This window comes from Barbus barbus (assembly GCF_936440315.1).
Source record: "Barbus barbus genome assembly, chromosome: 31".
In the NCBI taxonomy this organism is placed as follows: domain Eukaryota; kingdom Metazoa; phylum Chordata; class Actinopteri; order Cypriniformes; family Cyprinidae; genus Barbus; species Barbus barbus.
In genome coordinates this window covers 12,730,314-12,754,218 of record NC_136759.1, presented here as the reverse complement: position 1 = coordinate 12,754,218, position 23,905 = coordinate 12,730,314, and the positions used below count along the sequence as shown (strand labels likewise).

General features: G+C 38.9%; 1 protein-coding gene across 2 annotated transcripts in view; it reads left to right on the top strand.

Moving 5' to 3' along the window:
- LOC306851595 (BCAS3 microtubule associated cell migration factor-like) overlaps window positions 1-23,905 on the top strand; it is a 242,230-nt gene that overhangs the window by 140,605 nt on the left and 77,720 nt on the right. The window lies entirely within an intron of this gene.

Here is a 23,905-nt window from a genome sequence, read left to right as displayed (position 1 = left end):
TCCAAGAAGTTGGGAATAACAAAATCATGAAATGCTCCTAGACATTCCTTATAAATTTGTATCACCATTCAAATGGATGAACAGAAGATATCTTATATACCTAAAGTACATTTTTACCTAGCAATAAAAGGAAGGTTCACCCAAAAATGTATATTTTGTCATTATTTACTCACCCTCATGATGTTCCAAACCTGTATGACTTACTTTCTTCTGTGAGACACAAAAGAACATATTTTGAAAATCGTTGCAAATTTTCTTTATTTTTACATACTTGCTGAATGGCAGTGTAACTTTGCTGTTCTTACAGTCATATGAGTTTATTTGAAGTTTAAATCATTGTAATTTTATGTCCATACATTTGAATTGAATTTAAATGTATGGAATTTCTGCAGTTGCAAATTGCTGGTTGTTTGTTGTGTCACACCAAAAACATGGGCAAAATCAATTAAAATATTCTTGAAAATACCTCTTTTTATGTTCTGCAGAAGAAAAAAGTGCATGCAGGTTAGAAACGATATGAAGGTGAGAAAGTGATTACAGATTTTTCATTTTTGGATGGACGACTCCTTTAATGCTGGGAATAAATGACTGACTAGAAGTGTACAGACTAAAGCCCAGCTGTGAATGTGAACTTTTGTTCACAAAATTGTACATGAGCAGAAAGCAGAAATGAGCAGCATGTGATTGTGGATTGCTGTGAGGATGAATCTCCTCCAGCTGCTCGGTACCTCCGGTCAGCCCTCGTCTCACCAGCCTGTGCCCCGGCCAGCTCCATTCACGAACCGCGGCGTTCAGAAGCTGCCATTTGTTTAGATAAGCCTTTGATACCGAATTTTATACTTCTTGGCTTCACATGATGGCAAAATCTACTTTTTAACTCTTTCACGCCGCACCGCTGTGCTTTGTAATCAGCTGCGACGATTATACGATTGAAAATACGCTCTGATCGCTCCCCATGTTTATTTTGGACCACGATACTTGGCCAAAAACAATACCAGTCAAAACAAAGCAGGGGTTATGTGGACTCGCAGTAATTTGCGCTGTCTGTGAAGAGGTTTTTGCCTCCCTTTGAAGTGTCCGGTGCCCAAATTACAGTGCTGCCATAATGAAGTATTACCATGCAATTACCCAGCGGTGCACTACACACAGCAGCCAAGCAGAGGAAGTGCTGAGAATAGTGTGTGTGTTGCAGTGCCACGCTGTGAACAGGACCTTGGCTGTACAATGGGCGGCCCTCACCTGAGGTGGCCGAGTCTGATGAATTATGGAGCGCCAGCAGCTTCATCAATACTGCAACAACAGCGCAAAATACGCAGCTTATTGGCACCAGCTGACGCGTTAACAGCCAATGTATTTTTAATTAACGCTGAGCCTTCCTGTTCGTTTGACGGCTTCCGTAAACACGACGGAGGATGGTGACAGCTATTTTTGGTACGCAGGTAGCACAAAGGCTTTAAAATTTTCACAAACCGAGACGTCCGCCTTGTCTTTGCGCTTAGACCTTTGGACCGCATTCTCCTCGTCTTAAAAAAGAAAAAAGACACACAAGCGGGTCAACACAACATTACATGCCAGCCATTCAGAGATGGTTTTTAATTTGTTACCACTCGCTTCAAGTTTGGGGAGTAGTATTATTCAGGCTTCCATAGAAACCAAAGTTACACATCATTGGCAGCTGAGTTCATGAAGAAAGAAGAGGTCGACTCCTCCCTGTTACAGACGCCGTGATTAAAACCAACATGAAAAAGAGAGAGAGCAAAAAAGAGAGAGTGATGAGACAAACCACATGCTTAGTGACTCATACACACCAGGCAGGCAGCAGATGCACGCTCTGCGATCTCTAATCAAATCACGCTTTAGTACATCGTGGAAGCATTCGGAGACACAAATTCACTCTTTATGTCAGTAGCGGAAGTTTTTCTGAAGCCGAATCTCCTCGCTCGCACTTACCTCAGCGCTCCAAACCGGTCACAGGCTCCTGCTCTCGGATGCTCAGGGTCAGTCGCGGCTGAAATGAGAACCAGGGACGGACGCGGGGTCAGAAGCTGGTGGAGGATATGGCAATCATTTATAAAAATATGCTTTCCCAAGCCCACAAAAACAAAAGCCCCAAACTCAACAGCTGGGAAGGGTTGGGAGTAGCCCCAAGGCTGGCAAGTTCCCTTCCAGATGGAGAGGTTAGGCCGAGGCTAGCCAGGCAGCTTCACTTAAACTTCCGATTCCCATTAGGCACAGAGAAGATTGCAGGGGAAGGGAAGAGGAAGAAAAGCAATGAGCATGACTGCTCTGTTTTTTCGCCCCGCTTAATCAAATAAAGCAGGAAGCTTCCGAGACGGAAGAATTGTGTTTATTGATACTTATGCATACTCGCAGTTTGTTTGTTTTCAAAATCCTCTCTCTTGCTGTGTGATATTGGTGTTTGCGGTTAGCCATTCCTCTCTTTTTGTGTGTGTGTGTGTGTGTGTGTGTGTGTGTAAATCTTTTTTTCCAGGAGAGTTACTACTTTGCTTTTTTCTAATATTATTATTAATAGTATATTCTAAAAAATTGAACCATTGGGAAATTTCACGAAACCCATTCAACTTCGAGTTAATAGCCAGGCCATGTCAAATAACGAATGAAACAGGTCTTAAATAAGAATTGATGACCTACTCTCGGTCTTCTGTTGATCTGACACCCCACGCAGCACAGAAGTAACAAGGTCCTGGTGTGGATATTAAGTTACCACCGGCTCGACTCTTTTGAAATGTGCAGTTGCCATCTTAAAGGAGCTCCAGAACCCGATGAAGACGGCCCCTTAATAAGAGTAATGTACACACCAAAGCCTCAGGAATAGATCCACGGCACGTAATGCGTATCTTGTGTGAGCCGGTGTCAGGAGCTGGTGGCTACAGAAAGACACGAGGGGAAGTTGACACGGGGTCCGCACAACCTGGCAACCTTTTGAAAGAGTACATGTGATATTCATTGAGAAAGACTCAATGGCAGAGGCCTGAGCCAAGTTTGTACTGCTCTTTCAAGCCCCCCAGCAAATGTCATATTCGTTTTTTTTTTAATAGAAATATGGAAAAACTCAGTTTAAAGCCTGTCTGAAAAAGTAATCGTGTGTTTTGTTTAGAAATGAAACAGCTCTTCAAGTCATTTTTTTTAAATGCACACTTTCTGTATGAAGGCAGTGGCTTAGTTATTATTATGAAATGTGGATTTGATTTTAATGCACATGTGTAAAAGCAATTGAAATTGGATCCGATCTCACTGAAGACATTACCATCACCTCAACTGGCTGATTCTGGATATGATCCCATATATATATTAATGATCTGAAGCCTCACAAGTGAGTGATGACTGTGCAGGTTGCCATTACACATTACGCAAAGATATTTGGAGATTTATTTTGTGTTGCTTTTTGTCTCATTTTGGCTGTGTATGTTTCTCCTGAGCATGTAAGGTAATCCAGCACCCCCTTAAGTCGACAACCATCGACCCCTTCGGGCTCTAAACACACCAGTAGAGCTCAGGGGTCATGACCTTAGGGCCTGGTGAGGTCAGGGTGGTGGACAGCAGGGGCAGCCATCACAGGCCCATTACTGCAGGAAATTGGAAACACTGACCCAGCTCAGACACGGGCAGCATGCGCTCTGACGCCATTTGTAGCGCCTAATTGTGCCATAATTAAGATGAACTGAGAGGGGGGATGGGAGTGGTGCTGGAAGGAGAAGCAGACAGGAAAGAGGAAAGCTATCATCACATTTCACATGCACGCGTTTGCTTGGTGTTAGCCTGAGTGGACGTGACTGCAGTGGTGTGTAGTTTTATTTTAATATTTGGCTGCGTATTTAAGGATTAACACATTTAATCTCACTCTTTAGGTTTAATGTCAGGATTTAGTACTCTTTTGTTGTTGTCATATTTTATTGTTATATTAATATTGCTTTTCTTGTTTTTTAAAGCAGTGGTTCTAAACGGGTTTGGCTTCATAATACAGATTTTTACATTGGACATCAATTGGCAACCCAATACAATACCAAAGTTGTCCTTGAAATCAAATATTGAAATGAATTAGCAATTTTTTTTGTATTATTCAAGACAATAATGCAGTGTATGAAACGCATTGTAGCTAGCAGAAATCATGTCTATCCTATAATGTAATGTAATATGGGTTGATTTTTTTTTTTTATTATTTATTTGTTTATTTTTGGACGTAATTTTGTTTATGAATTTTGAGGGCATGTCACGCAACCACATTTGTCCAATTGTTTCTGCTTTCTACGATTTCATTTTGCTGCAAGTTACTGCATTTAATTGGATGTGTTGCCTTTTCTTCCATTTTAAAGTTAGGAAGCATATTTATTGGTCATGATAATGATTATTTGTATTCATCTTTGGGTTGTGACCCACCAATTGAGAACCTCTGATTTAAAGGACAATTTTAGACATTGTATTACATGAACAAAACGGGAAAAATCGCTGTGTGGTTTGCAATTTTGCCATCAACTTATATTACATAAAACAGGCCTGCGACCGCAGCATAGCGATCCTGTGTAACTCAAGACCGTGAGTTCTGGGGCCACCGATCTTTCCCCATTTGCATGTTTGAAACGACAGGGCCTCACCTTTTAATGAAAGAAAGCAGCTCCGCTCCATGTTCATTTCAGCCATGTTGAATTAGAATAAAGAGTTCTGTGCTTTCTCAGTCAAACTCCCATTCTCATAAATTTCAGCACTTTAAACCTGCCCTCTCACGATCGGTTCAAACCAAACCTCTGATCAGAGTCAGATGAAATGGGATGTTCCTTTAAACATGGATTGGAGTGGTCATATGCTGTTTTGTTTATGTGTGTTTGTGTGTCAGACAGAAATGAAGGGCAGCCATTGGCCTCCTCAGACCGGGCCGTCTTGTAAACAGACACCTACCGGCAGCTGGGCACTTGGCAACCGGACAGACTTGCGTGTAGAGAAGGACGCTGACCCCACCGTCTAACTGTCTCCACCCACCCACACACATACTCACTCACTCACAGAGGTCTGTGCTACCCCTTCCTGTGGCTCGGCCGTGACTCATCCCGACTCCCACAGTGACAGACAGCGGTGTGTTCACTGGCTTTCCGGAAACCTCGACAGGAAGAGCCTATCTCTCCACTTCCAAATTTTTATTTTTAAATCAACACTTTGTATCGTTTATTTGTACCCAACAACAAGTCAGCGTGATTTATTTTGCTGTAATCTAAAGCGAGCGTCTCCATTTCCTAAAATAAAGCACTGGAAATGTCTGGAAGAATGTAAACCGAATGCTAGAGAAATTATACAAATACAGATAGCAGCGAGCTCTTAGTCAAAATGTTTTCTCTGAAGTGTGCTGGGGAGCCTCTCGAGGCTTGCCAGGAAAACACTCAAACTTATCTTTCTTCCTCTAAGCTCTTGTTGGAGACCTCCTCCTGGAGTGAAAGCTCAAGTACTTATTTTAACAGCTAAACATGCTTTTATCTAACACATCAGCTTTTATCCTTGCGACAAGGATGACACGTATAAAATAATTATATGATCAAGTATGTCTATATACGTATATATGTATGTTTGAATAAAATTTTGCCAAGGTGGACATACTTTATTTTATGCTTATTATGGGTTTTATTAGTGCTGTCAAATGATTAATCGCATCCAAAATAAAAGTTTTTGTTTACATAGTATATGTGTGTGTACTGTGTATATTTATTGTGTATATATAAATACACACACATGCATGTGTATATTAAAGAAAAATATGTTGTTTATATATTTAAAAATATATTTATATATGATATAATTTATATGAATATAAATATATGCACATAAATGCATGTAAATATTTTTAAAATATGTGCTGTATGTGTCTATATATACATAATAAATATGCACAGTACACACACATATTATGTAAACAAAAACTTATTTTGGATGCGGTTAATTGTTTGACAGCACTAGTTTTTATACTTATGTATTATTTTTGATTATTTAATTATTTTTAAATATTTTATATAGTATGTTATGTAATTATTTTAATCATTATTTTTATTATCTTAAAATACGTTATAGTATTTTGTTTATTATTCACAGTATTTTTGTTTATTTTTATGCATATTATTAATTTTATTTTATTTTTTTTATAAATTATTTTATTTAAAATATTGTTATATATTTATTTTAGTTTTTTATATTAATGTTTTTTTTTCTTAAAATATTTTATGTTGTTATTATTTTTAGTCTGTAAGAACAGACTTACAATTTGACAGTTTTGTTTACTTGTAGCCAGTGTGCACATTTGATGAAGCGCAGCAGCTGCGTGTTTGTGGTATAAATCAGCATCACTGTGTCTCGTCTCTTCTCTAATTATTCATCGAGAGAACTGTTAATATCCTGCATGTGGTTTTTCCCTTCTCCGCTCTCGCTGTCCTACTCTCTGATCATCACTCCTAAACAAGCTTCGCTTTATCATCACTGCCAACACTTCTCTAATGAAGGCCTGTATGCAATCACCAAAACACACCAGAGGCTCGCAAATTACAGCTCGTTTGTTCCCGCAGCCTAATGCCGGGCCACCTCCCCCCTTTTAGACTTTTCAATCCGGCTAAAATTAGGGCCCCCAGCCTACCAGCAGCCAATGATTACCATGTTGTTTCTCCATTTCCATGATGGATTTCGGTGTAGGTTTAGTGTTAAAATGAGGGTTGGATCTTCAGCGGAACATCAGGATCTCAGCGCGGCTTTGAAGGAGGAGAAGACAATTATTAAATCCGCATGGCCAGATCTCTTCCAAGGTTGCGTTCCTTCATACTGCAACCCCCTCTAATACCCTAACATCCACTTAACCTAAAACGCCTCGCTGTCTCCTCCAACTGTCCACCCTGTCTGACCAGAGGGAGACACATGTTTACTTCAGCTACTTGTGTTAAATGTCACGCACATTGAGGCGATCTCTGTCTGTCTGTGTTTCTCTCTCACACACACACTTGGGCCCACTGAGGGCATAAGTGGCTGTCTCTTATCACCAAGTATGTGAAAAATGCGGGCAGAGCTGAATTTGATTAAAGTGAGGAAGTTTACAGAGGAGGTAAAGTTTGATGAGCAGGCCTGGCAAAGTGGCACAATGCCTAAATTGGTTGTTTTGCTCCAGGCACGCAAAGAGGGAGTGTTTTTCTTTCTTTTTTTGGGGCCTACCGAAAGGCTTTTAATGTGAGAGTTTAGCACATGACTGATTTAATCATAATAACATGTGGTCTGTTCTGTTTCAGTTGATTAACTTAATTGTTATTCCATAAGTGTTTTTAAAGGCTCTTTTGATGGATGTCATTCTAAGAGCATGTGAGCAATGATTTAAAACTAGTCTTATTGAACTTTGATGTATCTGATGAAAGTAAATGATCAAGCACTGGTAGCACACTTCAGAAAACAGTCTGGGTCTATGTAATGAAGTGTGACCAAGACATTACAATTTCCTTATTAAAAATTGAAATATCCCTATGCGTGATGCATGTAAATGTGTGATTATTTATATATATATGCATATGTGTATGTGTGTGTGCGTATATATATATATATATATACATACATATACACATATACATGCCATCATTATGCTTTAATCAGGTGGATTTTATTTTATTTGTCATGTTTTTTTATAGAAATTAAAATAAAAATCCAGATACCAATACAAGTACATGCAAGGCAGCAAAAGAATACTGTTGGAGTTCTAGCCTCAGTGTACATTCTCTGTGTCCATTATATATTGCGAAACCCCAGCACCCTGTAAAACGATATGTATAACAGGCCTCTCAGACCAAGGCTCCGTCGAGTGTAAATATTTGGAGTGTTGAGAGTCATAGCGTTCACTGTTACAGTCAGAAGGCCCTTGAACTATTCGTCTCTCATGCCTGGTGGCGAGAGGGATGTACCACTCTGTCTGCTGGTTCCCTCTGTGTTCCGTCTTTGACCTCTGGAGCCAGACACTCGGGGTCCTCAGTCACTCCTCAGTCTGACGTCTATGGCAGGCGAGCAACTGGACAAAGTCAGTGTTGTATTGGGGAATGCTGTTGATTGTGAATGAGGCTAAAGGGGCAGGGAGGGCTGGGGACGTTGTTGTGCTTCAGGGCTGAGCTGAACTTCCTCTAGAGGTGTAAAGGATAAAAAATCGCTGGGAATGGGGTGAGCGTGATGCGACGAAGGAGATGAGCGTCTGAGCCCGGTTTTAGTTTTCATTTCATCACCATAACCCAACCCAAGAAGCATCGCCTTTCAACTTTGTAGCCACTGCATACTTGTAAGGTCTTTTTTCCTCTTAAAACAATACAATTAAAATATTTCTATTTATACATTTATTTATTCATTCTTATTAGTATTGCAAAGTTTGCCAAAAGTGCACAACTGTTTTCATCTTCAGCTGTGACTGCCTCCACTTTCTCTCCGTTATTATTTTAATAAAGTGTCATTACCACAATTATTGAGGCGATTAGCTTGTTAGAAGACCATCCATCAGAGAACAACAAAAAACAAGCGAGGTCACGGTCAGCAGACGCAAATGTCAGGTCACAGTGTGGTCAAAGGAGGCGTTGTCTGAAAACACCCTGTGTGTCTTATTACAGGGGCTTGCCGCCTTCGAATTTCATTATGGCTTTAGAAGAGGGGCTCAAAGTATGTAAGAGCTGGCGTTAAATGTTTGTTTTCTGCATTCAATCGCATGGTTTACGAGTCTTCGTGGGGGTGCGTTTGAGGGGCCTTTGTGTAATGTGACAAAAAGAAAACTGTGAACTGGGCCGACTTTGTTCCTGTGCAGCATTGCAAAATATGATTTGAGACGAGGACCCCAGGCCCATTCTTTCAATGGGCAGTTTTTATTTTCTGCCAGCATTGTAATCAGCACCGGGCCCTTGAGTTTAAGCATTAACATAAAGCCACACTGTTCACCCAGAGTCACTTCTGTCCAGTAGGCACAAGAAAGGAATTTAGGGATCTGTCATCTGCCAGACATTAGGCTCCCCATCTCACTCCCCACATCTCCCCAACCAGATTCCTCCTATTTTTTTTTTTTTTGGATTGACCTCTTTGTGTGCATTGCTTACCTCTATGGCATCTTGCTCATCCAACTTTGGCAATCAGATTTAAACTCTGTATATCAATTCCTCCACTGGCAGCAAATATGACATTGGTCCATTTTTCTCCTCTCAAGTGAACCTACTAGTGAGCAAAGACCCTTAGTGTATATTTTTTGTATAATATGTTATATTATTTATATAAAAAAAGGATGTTAGGGATACAGAACAGTTTTAAGAAGTTGCTATGTAGAGTATAAATCTTTTTTATATTTTAAATCATTTCAAATTAGTAAATGAGTATTCAAAACATTTTGAATGATCTATATTGGCCACTCTGTACTCATTAGGATATTGGCATCAACTATATATTGGTCAAAAACTGGAACGTGCAAATTCAGATTTGCTATCACAGGAATAAATTTCATTTTAAAATGAATTAAAATAGAAAACCATTATTTCAACATTTTAATATTTCACAAAATGACTATTTACTGTATTTTTAGCCAAATAAAGGCAACCTTAGTGAATGGAAGAGACTTTCAAAAAACTACATTTCGACCCCAAACTTTTGAACATCAGTGTACATGTGCAATTCTGCAGTACTAGGTAAAGATGGCAGACATGAGGAAACTGTTTCTGCTTCCAAACAACACGAGCGTGTCCTTGTGCGAATCCTTATTTAACATGAAAACTTAATGGGTTGGGCCGAGAAGGCTGCTGATGAGTTCACCAGAGCTGTGTGCACGATGCATCGAGAGAGAATTTCTCATCTTTTTGGCAAAAGATATGGAGATTGAATAGGACAAGTCATTAAGTTTTCACCAGCCCGCCTCGCTAGGGCTCCCTAACCTCCCGCTGCTCAATGGGACAGAGCAGCGTTCAGGGTGTCACAGCAGAGTGCTTGAGGCAGTTTACAACACTTCCTGGTGCTTTCCGTTCTCACTTTTTCTGTCTAACGCACGCTTTCTAGAGCAAAATCTGTTTATAGGTTGTGTCAAGGGAGCTGCTTTGCAGATAAATGACAGGGTTTGGGGAGCAACGTTTACCCAAGTATCTTTCTTTGGCAGTAATGAGAAGGAAGTGTTAGGGCCTTGACCATGCCAACCCTGCCACGCTGCTTTCTGGACCCAGCACTTTGTTTACTTTAGCGCAACATTAGCTTCGGTCTCTGTATTACAGATCTCACACGAGGAGTAGCGTTTGTGGCTGTACTGGGAGATTTGTTCAAATTAGACCTCTAGAGATCATATAACCTAAGTGGAAACAAATGTTGCCACTTTTCCAAGTCATCATCCTCCGTATCGGACAGGATGGGGGGGGCAGTGTGTGAGAGCCAAAGCTGTGAGTGGGAGGCCGAGCTATGCCACGGCCCTGGCTTCATTCACGAGCCACCACGTTTAAGATGGTAATGAATGGCCGTCAATGAAACGGGCTCCTGTGCTGATATACGCAACAAGCTTGCCTTTCTCACGGCACCGAAACAGGCAAAGAGAGGCGCCCCTTTGTCACGCTGGCACATGTGCTCTGTCGGCTTTTTGCATCTAGTAAAATATGCCTCATTGTCTTGAATGTCAACTCTGTAGATCTCCAGACCGACAGCATTCTTCAAGTATGTGACTTTGTGGACTCACATTCTGCTCTCCCCTCCTTCATTAGATTAACTGTAACCCCATCCATGTTCTCCTGACTTGTGTTTTGCCCCGTGGAGTGTTTGTAGCATTTTAAGCAAGTTTAGGCTTCACAACAGTGATATACAGTGTAAAATGCATATTAATTTTGAGATTTGAATATGAAGTTTGGGGTGAGTTATTAACAGATTTACAGTCTACCTTTTTTTAGACTTTTAATTAACAAAAAAAATTATTCATCAAGGATGCATTAAATTGATCAAAAGTGACAGTAAAACATTTATAATGTTGCAAAAGATTTATATATCAAACAAATCCTGATCTTTTGAACTTTCGGTTAATCAAAAAATCCTGAAAAAAATGTAACTGTAACGTTTCCAGAAAAATATGAAGCAGCACAACTGTTTTTAACATGAGTAATAATAAAAAATGTTTTTGAGCACCAAATCATCATCATATAATGATTTCTGAAGGATCATGTGACATTGAAAACTGGAGTAAAGGCTACTGAAAATTCAGATTTGCCATCAGTGGAATAAATTACATTTGAACATGTATTAAAATACAAGACTGTTATTTTAAATGTTAATACTGTTTTAGAATATTACTGTTTTTATTGTATTTTTTATCAAATAAATGCAGCCTTGGTGAGCATGAGACTTGTTTCAAAAAAATTTGAAGACCCATATTTTTGAATGATAGTGTAATCATTAGTGTTTTCAAAGATTACATTTGAATAAGCGTTAAATGACGGCAAAAGTAATCTAAATATAAAAATAGGCAAAATGGGAATAATAAAATATATTGTGCATTTCTATTCATGGACGGTTTTGCTACATTTTGTTAAAATAATGTAAAAGAAGATATAGGGTTTATATTCAAACCAAATTAATTTCATCAAGGCTATTTATTTGAGTCTGGCTGCTATGCAGGAGAGCAGGCCTGAGCTGGCAGTGAAAAACATTTATTTATAGCTATCTGAAAACTGTGTAGCCTACTGACTTCTCTAATGTGAGCTGTTGGCAAATGAAAACTCTACTTTAAGAGCAGATACAGCTATTTTTAGCACTTGCCTCCCATTTGAAAGCCATACATCGGCATTTCTTTGCATTGCACATCTTTGTTTTTGTCGGAAATCTAAAAGTGTTTGAAACAGCAATGAAAGGCAGGTGTGGTGTGAAAATATATATGTCCCGTTTACACGAAGGCCCTCCCCTTCCTGCTCTGCCACACAACTTGTGGTCCAGCTTAATAATGCATAATGTCCAGATTCGGGTTTCCTTTTGCTGTGTAAATTTAATAAATGTCTAAAAGTGGAGTGTTTGCTGGACAGTGATTGATTGTTTAGCACATTTTCATTTAGTTTGTGTAATTTTTGAGTAATAATGTTAGGAACTGTGATGCTAATTGCATTCAGAGCCATTTTCTGCAGTAAAGAGTGTAGAGGTAATGTGCTCTGGCCATATGGTTGCGGTGAATTGACGACGGATATTTGACTCTGTGTTGTAGTGATGGGAAGCAGTGGGCCGTATGCCACAGTGATACTGAAACAATAGCGAGACCCAAGCGCATGAGGTCAACCGTGTGCACGGTCCCTGCCTGGAGGCAGGAAGGATACAAGCAAAAAAAGACAGAAGAGAAATAGCCAGAGGAAAGAGAAAAAATAGAAGTGATACTGAATGGATAGTGCTTGCGGAAGACGTCTTCCCTTTCTCCTCCATTGTGCAGCTTATATGGCCACAATCTCTTTCCAAGAGGTCACAGTGCACTTTTGAACTTTCACTCTTTATGGACGTGGCCCTGTGTTTCCCCAGGAGAAAATCCATGCCGTTTCCCATGAAGCGAACACATGGGGCGGATGAGTCAATTAGATCATATTTGAACAAATCTCTCAAACCAATGAACCTTCTCTGAAAACGTACAGCTTTTTTCTTCAAACTCCAGCTTTTCTGTGTTATTAGATCTATGATATTAGAGTGGCATATTGAATATTTTATCGACTGTATGCATGCCTTGCGATGACCTGCCTGACATGCTAACTTCTCCTCTCAAAAGAGACTCTGTGTCACTCTGTATCAGGCAGCCAGGCATGATGCTCACCGCACATTTCCTGTGAATAAACTCCTGCGCAGCAGGGGGGAACACAGAGCAGAGGTGAGCAGGGCACACACACACACCAGCCCCCCTCCCCTGATAGTCCCTCCTTCCCCCTGAGAACGGCCTTATAAAATCCGTGGAAGGGCTCAGTGAGTTGAAGCCTCCTTAAACCTCCTTTTATCACTTGGAGCGGCTCTTCTTATGGAACACTCTGTCCAGGTCACAGCGCGGCTCCCTATGCCCAAATACAGTCAACCACCTCCTGCACTTCCTGTTAGATCTTATCGGCCACATTCTTTATCTGAAGTAAATGTGTGGGTGTCACTTTTGCCATCCTTTCATGCATGTTACTTCCGTGATTCATTAGGAGTGTAAAGATACACAAACATGATGGTTCGGTTCATACCTCAGTTTTGACGTCACGGTTCCGTATGGTTTGGTGCAGCAGGAGGAAAAAAAAACTAAACAATTTTTTTTTTATTAAATAATGGATTACTGAACAAATTGCTCTTTCTTTAAATAAATTCAATTATAATTAAAATGTTCTTAAGGATAAAAATCTACCTCAGCTTCTGCTCTAAAACTATAGGGAGCCCTTTTTCATTACTATAAGGTTACAATTAACAACAGAGTCCAAACTTAAATTCAATTACTATTTATTTTTAACTATATTAATCCACACTCAAATAATAAAAAAAATTGTATGCAAACATGTTTTAAATCAAATTCTAAATTATACAATTTCTGTTTGTTGAAATAAAATGATTTAGTGACAGTCATAACTTGTTTCATAAAGATTTATTTAAACATACATTAAATAATTGAGGTAAAACAGGTAAAGTTAAATATAATGAAGTATTGCCCATAGTCTAATATTTCGCAAAATGCTTTTCACTGGACTTTTCTCTAGCAAATAACGAGCTGTAGACACTGATGACTTTTTGTTTACAAGCCATTTTAATGACATTTTTCCGCTGTTGAAACACTAATTGAGTGATTATGTGAGATGTTCGTTCATGTTTATTTCACGTTAAAACTAGTAATAAAGAGGAAGGGATGATCAAGCTCACTTGCGCTTGGCGCTGCCGTCAGAACTATATACAGCGATCTGTCGCACCATGTCAAAGAGCGCCATAACAGCATTTATTGTCTGAATTTCTTGAAAAAAATGGAACGAATTGTTTGGTACCGAACTGAAAGACCCATACCGGAATTTTTTTATATTTTTTAAAATAAGATAAGATTTATTTTTGCCTTTTATTTGATAGGACAGTAGGAAGACAGGAAACGAAGTTGGGGGGGGGGTCGGGATCGGGAAAGGTCCGCGAGCCGAGACTTGAACATCGGACGCCCGAAGCGCAAAGGCACTACATGTCAACGCGCTGCTCACAAGGCTATTGGTGCCGACTACGATTCATATTTCAGTAGTTATATATTTCATTTATATAAATGCTTTTCTTCCGAATTTTCTGAGCTGTTTCCACAACATATAAGCAGCACAGCTGTTTTTAACATTTATAATAACAATAAATGTTTCCTGAGCACCAAATCAGCATAATGGAATGATTTCTTTATTGTGTGGCCTTTGAAAACTGGGGTAGTGACTGCTGAATTCAGCTTTGCCATCACAGGAATAAATTACATTTTAAAATATAGCCTATGGAAAAAATATATTTAAAATTGTAGGAAAATTTCACAATATTTTTACTGTGTTTTTGATCAAATAAATGCAGCTTGGGAGACTCCTTTCAGAAACATTAAAAATTGACAGACCTTACATTTTTTTTCAACAGTAATTTATCCACATTCATGATGACAGTGCACTTTGCAGTGCTAAAATCACTTTAGCAGAGGTACCAGACGCAAATGCAATTTGTTTGTCTTGCATTAGAGCAACATGATGGACCATGCCACAGGTTATGTGGAATACAAGTTTCTCAGAAGTTCTTTTTATCTATAATTACCTTTCTCTTTCTCAGAGTCATATATCAGCCTCCAGTGTTCTTTACATGTAACAACACAGCACTTACACACTTCCAACCCCAGACAGAGCAGAGACTAGAATGTCAGTCGCCGGTCTCCTGTCACAGTGGTTATTTTACAGGGCTCATTTCTCCAGCCCTGTTCGACTTGTTTGTTTGTTTTGCGTGATGTTTTCCAGAAATGTCAGTCATGAGCCACCAATATTGTATCTTTAAAGTTCATATGGTTTTGCCACACTCTTATTTTGCATCCCTTGCTCGTCTGAATTATGTCAAAGTGTCCCCATCTGTCCTCAGAGCTGTGGAGAGACACTCAGCCACCCCTCACCCTGCTCAATGCATGTCTTTGTGTTGAAGCTTTTATGGGCTTTGGCTCGAGTTCATAACGTCATTGAGGGACTCAGACTACAAAACATTGGTTACGATGCTGACTAAAGCCCATGTTATATCGGCAGTGGTGTTTAAACACAGTGGTGTTTGTGGTCTTTATATGGCGTCATATTGTGCTCCTCTGGTCTTATGTGACTGTCCAACCCTCAAGTGTGAGGAAAAATGGGATAATACATGAAAAGTTGTGGTCCAGAAAGTACTGCACTTGCTTATGACAAAAAAGAGCTGTTCAGGGTGTCCCAGGTTCAAATTTGGCCTCAGTCATTATTCATTCCCTTCTATCTTCCTCACTTTCATGTCTGTCATCACTGTTTTATGGCCAAAGATTCTTACAAATTAAATAATAAATATATATATATATATATATGTGTGTGAGTGTGTGTGTGTGTATGTATATATATATATACAGTGCCCTCCAAAAGTATTGGAACAGTAAAGACAAAATTGCTCTGTTGGCTGTGGAGTCAAGACATTTATGATTAAAAGATAAATATGAGACAAAACTACAGAATGCCACATTTTATTATTGGGTGGTTCAACACATAGATGTTTTACCAGCTAAGAAGTTCAGCACTTAGTTTCATCCCTCTATCTGATGTGAGCATAAGTATTGGAACAGTTGCCTCACAGGTCTTTCTAAGCAGGGCTCCAGACAAAAAAATCGAGTAAGGAGCCATTGGCTCCTATAAAAGAAAAACTTAGGCGCCAAATTATTTTTTTAGGTGCCACAGAATAAAAGTGGTTTATTTTATTATTATCATTTTATTTTTCCCCCCTATTTTAACATTTCAATCATTTTGTCATGTGTTTATGTCTTATCTTTTCTAGGCTTTATCAGCATTTTAATCCATCTTGTAGATGATCAGGTCGACCGGGGGACTAAGGTTCACTTAAAGTGTGAATTAAATGTCTTTTACAACTTGAAATATACAGTCACAAAGAATTGTTCGTTACACAGAATCTGTACCAATATCATGGACCATAAGCATCACTTGGCAACTGAGTGCAGTGCATCCTATAAATGTTGTCACGTCTTTCACACATTCAGTCTGTTTTTCTTCATTAGTAAAATGCAATTTTATAGGAGGAGTTGAATCATGTACAACAGAATAAGTAAAAATATTAATATGCAACAGCGCATGAATATAGCAAAACGCTCCTCTTTATAGTTATTTTTCTAGCTGACTGATGAGTTTATGGACACTGAGTGGTTATTCTGAGGTAAATGTATTACAATGCAATGTTTACAAGCTTTATACATTTCCTCAGTTTGAAACACTGAATGAGCTTTTACATAAAACATTTCAGTAAATTGTACTATAGGCTTTCTTATTGCCTACCTTTTGATCATGTTCATTTCATACTATAGTAGTAAATCGAAATATATAATGGGTTCACTTGCTGCTTTAACTGAGGTGCTAAAGAGATCGCGCCTGAGCATTAAGTGCGATACTCTCCGCTCGCGCAATCCGGACGCATACACGGACCGTGTGGACGCGGGGTACTGGTGTTTATATTACCCAAAGTGTGCGCTTGTGGTCCGCATTAAAGAGCACCCAAACCGCATCATTTGAATTTCGTAGCATTTTAAAGCTGATACTTTGTTTATTAAAAAGTAAGACAGCACAAAGCTTTTTGCGATTACTGGATGGCAAGTGCGCTTCAAATAACAGGAAGTCCATGCATTAACAGAACACAGCATATAGACTAAGATCTCGATAAGAAGATCGACCGGACAAGTGTAAATGCATCTGGTTGTTGAAACCACATATGGTAATTGTACTCCTCCCATAATATTAAAATAATAGACGTGTGAGAGCGTTTTATAGGCTATATGGCATGTTATAGTCAGATATGACAGCGCAATGCAACAAGCATCACCGCGGATGAGTAGCGGAGTATTTCTTCAGCAAGCGACGCGCAAACTGAATGAACCTGAAAGTAAGTCGCAGACGCTCAACACACAATCTTCTTCATTAAAAGTAGCGAGACTAGCCTATCTTTCCAGTGCTGATGCCGCGCGCTCTCTTGCGGTCTCTGATATTGAAATTAGCTGATAATTAATAAAATTATCCGTTGCTTTCATTGACGTGAACTCCGTTATATTTGCATATGAAGCGGGAATTGAAGAACGGATTTATATCCGTTTTGCGAAGACACATTTATGTGGCCAAGTGTAAATGGGGAAACGTTTTAACAAATCATATAGATATCCGATCAGAGAAAATGCATGAAGTGAGCAGGTGTAAACAGGCCCTTTCAGGTCTCTCTCACTGCGTTCAGCAGACTGTGTGCGGCAGAGACGAGGACTGTTTGAAACTCTTTTCAGTAAAACTTTGATGCGCATCGTCTTATGTAAGTTTAATACGTGAACATAACAAAAGATGTGAGCGCAAAACAATCGGGAAAAAAGTCCTTTCATGCAAATTATAGATAGTCGCCAGTGGCGACCTCAGCAAAAACTTCACTCGCAAATTAATATTTTTGGTCGCAAATGCGACCATTTTAGTCGCAGTTTGGAGCCCTGCTAAGTGATCAGATGTGTCCTGTTGCATTAATACTTCAGATATTAAAAGCAGGGAATGTGTCGTATCAGTTATATCCATTACTTCTGCATTCTGAATCTTGCATTCGATGATGACACACAAACCAGGATGAAGATGAGGGAGCTGACTTTGAAAGAAAAGCATGCAATTTGGATGCTAAAAGAAAACAGGAAGTCAATTAGAGCTATAGCAAAAACAAAGGGCATGGAGAAATCAAGAGTTTGGAAACCACCAGCGACACCAGCAACCAAGAACGACCTGATCGGCTGAGAAAACAACAGTAGTTGATGACAGACAAATCATAAAAGCTGTGAAAATGAACCCTAAAAGATGTGTCTGTAAAATCACCAACAACTATTTTATTTTATGTTTCCGAGATTTCTAAAAACAATTTTAACAGTAAGAACACTGATAATATATAAATAAAATTCTTTTGAATAATGATTAGATTTAATCTCATGGAGTCAATGTTGTCTGCTCAGTTGAGTGGTCAGCAGTCTAGTCAGATGTAGAGGTCTGTTTGTGCATGTATGGCCCCAGCTCTGTTTCTTTCTGAGTGCTACCCGAAAGCCTAGACCACATATTGATTCCTGCAGGTTAAGCGTCCAGCACTTTCAGAGCATCATAAGAGACATCATGAAGGCCCATGCATTTAACATAATAAAAACCACCTCATTTAAACCTGCACCTCCACAGAGAGTCAGAGTCTGAGAGAGAGTTCAGCCACCTCCCTCAGAGATCTCAGCAAAAAGCTCTCTGACATCTCCTCAGGCTCTTCTCTCCTGAGGTGTTTTATCCCTTGTTGCAAAAAGTGTTAAAAAGAGGTCAAAGAAGCAAAGTGAAGTTTGCCCAAATGTTTTCTAGAGTTGCATTTATGGCTTCTGTATAGTGAAGCGGCAGATGTAGTGAATAAATAAAGTTCCTTTCCAACAGAGAGCTTCTGAAGGGTTAGACCAAGCATGCAGAGAGAGTTACTATTATCCACGTAAATGCTGCAAATGTAATTCAGCCTGAGGTTGGAACTGTAAAAGTGAGACCGACATGTTTTTTTCTCCCCTTTTACCTTTTTCCTTTTAATACTTCTGAGTGTAAGCTGGCCGTTTTAAAAGGATTTAAAAGGTTCAGGACTGAAGGTCATATGATGGTGCTGAGACACAAGCCACCCCTCCCCGCTCTTGCCTGGAGAAAGCACTATAAAACTTTGATGCCCAAATTAGGTTGTTACTCATCTTGCACCTTCCTGCTCACAGTATTGACAGCGGCGGTGAACTGCTGCGGGGAGATAGCATCTCAGAGTTTGGACTGGGTACTCCGCCTCGCGGCCGCTGACAACAGCAGAAGTGTTTTAACAGGGTTTTAATGGCCGGCCACTTCTGCTCCTGGGAGCATTGAAAATAGCTGCTGTGAAAAGAAAAGAAAAAAACGCTCTTTGGCTGATGGGAGCTGACATGGCCTGCTTTTTCAGTCGCCATGCTCATGTGACTTTTGCATCAGAGCTGCTGGAAACATCTAGAGGTCCTTTTCCCCACTTTTTTCTAATTCCTTCCCTGTCAATTTCTCTGGGAGAAAGACAGAAAAAGAGTCACTGCACCAACACCCATCTCAGCTGAATTTTTATTGTACGCTTAAGTATCCCTTTAATTACAGTGTGTAGTAATATTATGTAACATAATTTTATGTAAATTAAAAAAAAATGCACTAGCTTCAAACGTTTGGGGTCGGTAAGATTTTTTAAAGACGCTTCTTTAAAGATATCTCGTATCTTAACTGAGGCTGCATTTATTTGATCAATAATACAGTAAAAAACAATAATACTGTGAAATATTATACCTGTTTTATTGAATATATTTTAAAATGTAATTTATTATTGTGATGACAATGAATTAATAATTTGACTGTAATATATAATATAATTGGGCTATACTAGTATAGAATTGTTTTATGAATAGAATGTTCAAAAGAACAGCATTTATTCAAAATAAAAATATTTTGTATCAATATAAATGTCTTTTGATAACTGTTTAACTATTTAATGTATATATATATATATATATATATATATATATATATATATATATATATATATATATATATATATATATATATATATATATATGAAATTCTTGTTTTGAATGATAATATCATGTATTTCAATTCAATATCTAATAATGTTTCATCACTGTCCCTCTATGTGTGTTTATTTATTTATGTTAATTGACTCATTATATATAAATATACTAAATATATTAAAAAGTAAATATAATAAACAATATGAAATTACGTGTATATTTTAAGTTCACCTACTGAGCAGAGCTTGAAATATGGGCGGGATGTTTTTATGGCTTCTGTCCATTTTCCTCTTTCTGTCCACACGTTCCCTCCTTTCCACTGTCCTTGCTTGATTGGCTGGTCATTAAAGTGTGTGCTGACAGAAATTGGGCTTTGCCTTTTTGATAGGGGCTGAGTGCCCTGGTCGCCCCTGCCAGCCCCCCACTCCAACTGCCCACTGTGGAAACCTGGCCCCTGCATTGTGCTCCTGAATGGGGGCCCTGTGTAGCGTTGTGGCCCTGCTGGCTACACTCATTAGCAGAGTTTGGCGACACACAGTCCCCCTGAATGAGTCTGCTTGTTGCCACACAATAGATAAGCCCTGAATGTAGGCTCAGAGTCTGGCTCCATGCTGACACCTCTCAGCAGCCACAGCGCTCTCATAGCCACTGCTCAGCTCTCGGCCTGCTCCCTACAGCTGCAGCGCTTCTCTCTGCTCTCTGATTTTATGCAGGAAATGACACGGATGTGGGAAAATACAAACATATTTGCTTAATTGATGTAACTGGGCATTTCCTATGATGTCATATAGGTCGGTCAGCATCCTGCTCACCACACTTTTCAGCACACACCCCCGTGACCCCATGCAGCATATATTCACATATAGTCACATTGCTCTTTTCGGTCTGTAAAGGAATATTTTAGGTCCAATATAAGTTGCATTATGTGGCACTATGTTGATTACAACAGGAAAAAAAATACTCATGCTTTGTTTTTCTTAAAAAAATTATAAAACAAATAAGTTACAGTGAGGCATTTACTATAGATATGAATTGGGCTTTTTTTAATTGAAATGAAAAAAATAAAGAGGAACTGTGAAGCTTTTAATTTTATTAAAAAAAATTTAATTCAAATTTGAATTTTATAAAAGAACTTTCATTAATTCTTATGTTAAAACTTGTATTATATGAGTTGTAATTTCATTGTTGTTTAAGGTTTGTTTTAAGGTAGATTTTTGCTTTTTATTTAGAGAAAAAGAGGGACAAGTCAAAATCATTTTTGGTAATCAACATTATGCCGCAAATGCTGTCGATTGAGCTTAACTTGAACCCAGAATATTCCTTTAAAAGTGCCATGCTTATTCCCAACCATTTGAAATGCACCGGATGGAACACATCAGATCCGATTTTCCTCTCCTCGGCTCAAAAATTCATAATCTGGAATGAAAGCAATCAGCATGAAAAGTTCATGCCTCCATTTGCTGTCATCTGTTTGGGTGGTCAGCTCGAGGTGTACCGCGTTTCAGTTGTCGTCTCGTCCCCTCCGAAGTGGCACAGCTGCGAAAGTTTGTTTTCACCCCATCGTCTTCCATTATCTGCCTTAATCAAATTCCTGCTTTTGATCACGGTGAAGGGTATATGCGGTCAGACCAGGGGGACCTGGCAGGGGGGAGAGTGTGGGACATCAACAGGGGGCTCTTCTCCTCTTAACTGAGCTTCATTGTGTGAGTGTGGGTCAGTTTAAAAGCAATTGCACCAAATCATGTAACCTGAGCCGTTGGCTGAGCGCTGGGCTATGTTGATAAGACCCGAACAGAGAGGAGAATAGGTGATAGCTGGGTCAGATACAGGGAAGTGTCTGTCCTCCTGAACACTCAGGGAACAGGACTGAAATGATTGCTCGTACTGTGAGTGTGTGTACGTGCCGAGCAACATTTATCTGTTTGCATGTGTGCATTTTTCCTTATGTGTGTGCGCTCGAGAGCGTTGTTACCTCTGCTTCTCTCCTCTCAGCACATAGGCTGTGCTTTTCCCCCACCAATTAAACTGATTGCGTTAATTATACATTCTTCACTATGCCCTTATGTCCCTAACACTGATTGGCTGACATTTGTGTGGCTGTCTATCCTTAAAGTAAAAGCATTGAATCTAGGGTTGGACGATACATGTTAACATGAATGTCACAATATTCACAGTATTGCCCAAAAACATTTTTGTCAATAATAATGATATATAAAAATGATCATGCTAAAAAAAAAAAAAGGTTATATGTGTTTATAAGAACTAATAAACAGCCAATATGCTAGTTATATGCATGATAATAAGCAATTAGTTGATGCTGAGAATAGAAAGAAAGGAAGAAATAAAGTTATTGAATTTATTCAGTGCAGCAATTAAGCTTTTTTCTTTAGTTGAGCATGATGAGTTTTTTTTTGAGAACTTTGTCAGTGAGTTTATTCCATTAAAGATTCATCAGACTGATTCTGTTTCTGAATCTTTTAACTGATTCATTAAAAGAGCTGACTCATAAGGATGCTGGTCACTGGTGTTCTTGCCAAAGTTTAACAGTATGTTGTTTTCTCATCGCATTCAATTCAGACTGAAAACTCACATTTGCAACTCAAAGTGTTGTAAACTTAAGTCATTCATGCATTAGAAATGTCTGAGTGTCATTTGGTGAGATTCATATATTTGAAAGTGTAATTTGAAGTGCTAAAATATTTTGTTGGTGCCCACTTTGTTCATTTATGTATATTGCTTTGAATTCCGCACAAACACAGCATTTACATTCACATATTGTGAATACAACTGACTTTTTCTCATTTCATTCTCTCTTTCTTCAACTTCCCTTCATCCCCTTCCCCTTTGTACCTTGCTCTTGGTCTGCTGGTCAGATGGGCTGGGAGAAAGCCAACAATCCTCCAACCTCTCACATGCTTTTCATTCACAATATCACGCGTTGTAATGCCCTGACCTCTTCATTCATGTTTTACAAGCTGTTCATTAACTCTCTGAGCCCTGCTGTTCGAATTTATGAGGCTATGGCAAGTTTGTACATTTTTTCAGTAAATTAAGCAATTGACATTTAAGGGCCCATCAATGGGCTACAAGACAGACCAAGATGGACGTTTTGTGTGTGTGTTGTATGTTAGAGGATCTAGCTTCGCTTGTGTATATAAGATCGAATATGAGATATGGTCTCAAACACCAAACACAACCCAACTGACACATATAGAAACAAAACAACACACACTTTTAGCCCCGGTCAGATCAGCATGGTGTAATCATGTCATTTAGTAGCATTACTGCATTAGCTAAGTATGGTTAATGGCCACAGCTGTTTTACAACATCTTGTGATGCTCTTATGATATCCAGACTGATAATTGCTTTTCGCTCATCAAGAGCCTCTTTCATTTACAGCAGGCCATCTTTAATGCTCGAGCAGCTATGTGTGTGAGTCAAGAGCCACATGGAGTCGGGCACCTCCTCGCGGAGACGCAGATGCACACATGCACGCTAGGCAGGTGCTGTTGTCCTCGGGCAGTGAACTAACACCTGAGAGCTTAGCTCCATAACAGGCCTTCCTGTGCGGCTTCGCTAGGTGTCGCTGGGTTTGTCTGCAGCCCGTCAAAAAAGTTGTGTGTGTGTGTCCCATTCTGAAGCAGATTTCAATTCACATTCTCCTCGACTAAGGCCATACGACAGTGTCCACACATTGGTGTCTTACCTTAGCTCACCCCTGTAATTTGAAATCTGGATTTCTTTTTTTAACAGTTTTTTAGTGCCACTTTATAAAAAGAAAAATATAAAATTTCAAGCGCTATTTCATAATCTTCTGTAAGAATAAAGTCAAATTTTCAAGAATAAATTTGTAGCTTTTTAAGAATATATTAGTAATATCAAATTAGTTACAGTGGAATGTCTTTATAGTTAAAATCACAATAATAAAGTTGTATAATTATGAGATATAATGAGAATAAAGTCTAAAATTAGGATATTATGTAATTTTGTTCTCAAAATGTTACTAGTTTAGTCTTATAATGGAATGGCTTTATTCTTATAATATTTTAAACTACTTCATTATAACTTAACTTCAATATTATGATTTTAAATATTTAAACTAAATTAAATTAATATATTACTATTTT